This window comes from Ictidomys tridecemlineatus, chromosome 4, assembly GCF_052094955.1.
Source record: "Ictidomys tridecemlineatus isolate mIctTri1 chromosome 4, mIctTri1.hap1, whole genome shotgun sequence".
In the NCBI taxonomy this organism is placed as follows: domain Eukaryota; kingdom Metazoa; phylum Chordata; class Mammalia; order Rodentia; family Sciuridae; genus Ictidomys; species Ictidomys tridecemlineatus.
The window spans coordinates 12406228-12411385 of record NC_135480.1 but is presented as its reverse complement, the minus strand read 5'-3'; positions in this window follow the sequence as shown (position 1 = coordinate 12411385).

Genomic DNA, 5158 nt, shown 5'->3' with positions numbered 1-5158 from the left:
AATCTTTCTAGGTCTCTTTCTAATTTTCACTTTATATCTGTACAATATTTGTTATAGAAGATAAAATTTATTTACCAGAATAAATTTTACATAATATAACATATTTACCATTCTCAAGATGACTTGTGTTTAAATTAAATTTTTGTTATTATAAGTAAATGTTCGTTTAACATTTGTTTATATATTTCTACTTGTGGTCTTACTGGATCAATTTATCAGGATCATATTACACTGTGCATTGGACATTGCAAATTGCACACCAAAGCTTTTATCTGTTTACACCATCACTAGAAATGTTTGGGCTTACTGGGTTATGACATCCTTGCTAAAACTTCAAAGGATTAAGTGGGATAATTGTAAAACTTATTAAAGCAAATAAAAAATATTTTGGCAAACTTTTTCTCTGTGATGTACTAGTAAATTAAGACTTTTCCCTCTCTATTTCTTTAAAAGTTAGAACAACACTTGGCATGTGATGGTAGATCAATCTTTCCTTACCAAATGAGTTAAATTATTTAAAAATAAAAATCGCATGAGCCTATTGCTAACATTCTAAAACAAAATAATTAACATGTTTATAGGTAAGTTAAGGATTTTATGAAAAAAATGGAATTTATAGTGACATATGTTGCTATAGAAATTTCCTGAATTGCTGCTGAATACACACACACACACACACACACAACAACAACAACAACAAACCATTGTGTCGATTTCAGAGACTAAGAACACATGGGGTTTTAAATTTGTGCAGTCTTGGTGGGATTGTAAATTAGTACAACCACTGTGGAAATCAGTATGGAGGTTCCTCAGGAGACTATATGCGTGGAACCACCATATGACCAGCTCTACCTCTCCTAGGTATTTAGCCTGAAGAATTAAAGTCATCATGCGGAGTTGCACGAAGATAGAAGGAGACTCTCATCGTTATGCAGAATACATGTATGATGTTGTGAGGAGAAAAAGAAAAAAAAAGTGTGTCACATTAGATTGGATAGAGAGAAGTAATGGGAGGGGAGGGGAGGGGAAGGGGGATAGGAAGGGCAGCAGAATAGAATAGAAATTATGATTGCTGTATGTATATAGGTGACTCTATGACCAGTGTGATTCTGCAATCTGCACAGTTAGAAAAATGAGAAATTATACCCCAGTTGATTCAGATGTATGAATTGCCAAGATCATTGTAATGTCATGTGTAGCTAATAAAAGAAAGAAAGGAAGGAAGAAAGAAAGAAAGGCAAAAAAAAAAAAAAAAGTCATCATGCTACAGAGATCCACGCAGACCCATGCTAATAGCAGCACAATTCACAGTAGCCAAACTATGGAATCAGCCTAGGTGTCCCTCAACAGATGAGTGGACAAAGAAATAGAGTTTTACTCAGGCATAAAGAAGAATAAAATTATGTCATTGAAGGAAAATGGATAGAACTTGAGACCATTATGTGAAGTGAAATACGCCAAAGTCAGAAGGTCAAAGGTCATATGTTTTCTCTCATATGTGGAAGCTAGAGAGGAAAAAGGGAAATAAGGTGGGGGCAGATCTCATGAAGATTGAAGGGTGATCAGTAGAACAGAGGAAAGGGACCTAGGGGAGGGAGGAGGTAAGGGAAAGGGGAAATACTGGGAATGACATTGATCAAATGATATTGTTACCTGTGTGCATGTACAAATATATAACAACGAATTATGTACAAAATACTATGCAAACAAAAATAGGGGATAAAATAAAAATGGGATTTTGAGCTTCTGCTGAAGAAAATCATCTTATTTTCCAAAATGATTGATTTCTAAAATAAAAATACTATCGCGCATACAAAGACGTATGTGGTTAGACAAACTTATGTGCATGAGAAGATAAATAAAACTCAAAATAATCATTGCCTTTGAGCTTAAAAGAGGTGAAAAATGAAATGGAGGCTCTGGGCTGGCCTTCAAAAAATTCCACTTATAAAGATTCATTCATTTTATAATGTAACATTGAAACAAATCTGGCAAAAAGTTAAGTATGTTGACCCTGGCTAGTAGGTAAAGAAGTATCCGTTCCAATACTGTCTGCACACATATCATTACTAAACAGGTAACAGTAAATAGAAAGCAGAGAAGCCTCTGCTGCACCCCAGGTCCTCATCCCTGCAGCCTGGATCTGCTCCCAGCCAGGGTTCTTGCAGATCCCAGACCAGATGCGGGCAGAGTTGCCACAAAGTTCTACCAGAATAAATAACCCCAAATGAGCTGTGCTTACCTTGCTGTTCACCCAAAGCTGCTCAGGCTGACCTTATTTGCAACCTTGCTTCACATAATTTTCACTGAGTCACTGTCCCCAGGAAAAGGATCACCACTCTAGATTTCAGGATATTATCAGGAGATAGCAGTCTTTGATGCACAGAGATGCAGACATTTGTAACAGTGTTCTGAGCTACTCTGATGATATTTCTCATAGTATTTGTTTTCTCTTTATTCTTTCATTTAGACAGAAATTCAAGTGTCCCTATCAACCAAAGAAAACTCCAAACCCTGCTCCTTTTTTTCTGTGTCAAAACTGATCTCTTTTTTTGCAGAAATATACTTTTGCAAAATGAAAATAATATTTCTATCCCCTTCTCAGCAACCAAATATTAGGGAAAAACATGTATCTAAGCAATTTTTAATGATTAATGATAGATATCTCAATATTAGAGAATAGATTTTTTAAATTCAACTTTTATAGGTGAGTTTCTAATTTCCTCTCATTTTTTTTTTTTTCATTTTGGTTTATATTTTTTGAGGTTGCTGTTCGGTGCATGTTCATCTACCATCGTTAGCTTTCTGCTCAAGGGACCCTTTTATCGCTATAAAGTTTCCCTATTTATCTTTCATAATATTTCTTAAAATTCATTTTATTTGATATAATCAGAGCCATCTCGGTTCTCTTATGATTATAGTTTCATGATATTTTATTTCAAAAGATGTAAGTAAGAGTTTCTGGATGACATGTGGGGACATGGCCAAGGACAGAGTTTGCAAGTGGGCTTTCCTGGGGTCCTCCCTCCAGGGAGGCAGATCATGGCTGTGCTTGCCTTTCCTGTTTTTCTGGGAGGAAGAGATGGTCCTCATTATCACCGGGAGGTGTCAGTACAGACACTGCTGTAGAAGCCATGGAAAAGTCTCTGCGCCTGAAATCTTCCTCTACAGCAAAAAGGAGAAACAAGTTTACTACACAGCTCCAGGACTCCCTGTTTACAACACTCTATAGATTTTCTTGAAGAAACGAGAAATTTCATGAGAATAAGACGGTTTCAAAATCCCACAGGTGTTTTGGATTTAAAATTTTGGTTGCAGGGGATCAAGTTGGAGTCTGGGCGGAGTCGGGGAGCCAGAGGGGAGGGGGAAATAGAAAACAAAAATCAAGACAGCTGAGCTTATTCTAGGTGTCAGACTTCATGGTATGTGCTTCAGAAGGTCGGTTCAGTAACCATCGCATCGCAAGGTAGGTACATTCTCACGTTCCGCAGGCTAGAGGGTCATGTCTGCTAGAGAACAAAGACAGGGATGTCTGGCTCAGCAGGTAGGGGGAGCCTAGGGTAAAATGTGGCTTTGAGTGTTGTCAAATGGGTTGGGTTTCTTCCCTGATAACAACAGCAAAGCAGAAGAGAATCCCAAGGAGATCCCTAGGGACCAGACCTTCTATTAGATGGTGGTGTGGCCATGGTGGAAATATGGTGGCCAGGAATGTGAGGAAGGAACTGGAGGGCAGGTACATCCCACAAGTGTTCTGGTGTGCCAGGTGCCTGATGCACACAGGTGAAGTTCTCAAAAGAAAGATTCTCTTTTCTCTCCCTCCTCCTTCCTCTCTTGTCTCTTCTCTCTCTCTCTCTCTCTCTCTCTCTCTCTCTCTCTCTCTCTCTCTCTCTCTCTCTCTCTCTCTCTTTTCCCATCCCTCCTTTCCTCCCTTTCTCTCTCTCTCTCAAACACATACACATACATGTTACTTTTTACATTTTGAGACAGAAAAAGTACTCAACTGTTTCAGGCATCTGTAATAGCACTTTGTAATAGCAGTAAGGAGCTGTGGTAGTTTATTTCAATTAGATGTGGCTAAGAGATCGTTTTCATGCTTACGTTTTCTATTTTTAGAAAAATGTTCTAATATTTTGTGGTATATCTTCTTTAAATTTATGTGATTTACTCTTAGTTGTGCTTTTTAGGTTTTCATTGTATTTATTAAGTTTCTTGTCTTTGTTCTTTAAGTGGTTACTACTGAGGGCATGCATATTTAAATTTTACAATCTATTTAGAATATTTTAGCACCTGGAGTATAGAAATCTGACTGCTCTACCATAGGTTTCTTTACTTTCTCTCCTTCATGTTGAAGTGATCAACTGTATTATCTATGTATTATATTTACATTCATTGAAAAGTCAATCAGATAATGTTACAGGTTTTGCTTTCTATCTTCACATACATTTTAAGGAACTTAAAAAGAGAAAAATAGTCTTACATGATTGCAGATATTTACCATTTTCGTGGCTCTCTCTCGCCATTGTTGCCAGTAGTCTGCATGTTTTTGTCCCCCTAAAATTTATATATAGAAACCCAATGACAAGTGTTTTAGTATTACTAGTTATTTAAAAGGTGACAAGCTCATGAGGTAGGAATCCTCATTAATGAGTGTCGTCATAAAAGAGTCCCCAGAGAGCTGCCCTGTCCCTTCTTCCAGGTGAGGTTACAGTGAGAAGACGTCTGTGCACCAGAAATTGAGCCTTTCTCTGCAGCTGAGAATGTCAACATCTGGATCCTGGACTTTCCAGCCTCCAGAACAGTGAGAAGAGAATGAGCCTCCTCCACCCAACTGTGCTGTGACTGGAGTGCATTAAGATGCACAAATAGCAGCCTCACTTGGAGCTGGTTTGGATTAAAGTCACATACAAACTGAACTGTCGCCAACATCTACATCAGGAAGTAACTCTAGCTCAAGATAAAGGTCACTGGTGGGACAACAGTAATCCAAATGAGGCAGAAAGGACTTGGTAATGGGAAAACCTGAGAAGTTGCTGGGGCCGCTGTGAGCCAATCATCAGCTGGCAGCTGGAAGTTTGCTGGGGTCCCTTCGGCTGTGGCTCTCAACAGCACTTGTGCCCTGTATAGTATTTCAAATTTTATTGTCATCTCCATGTTTCTG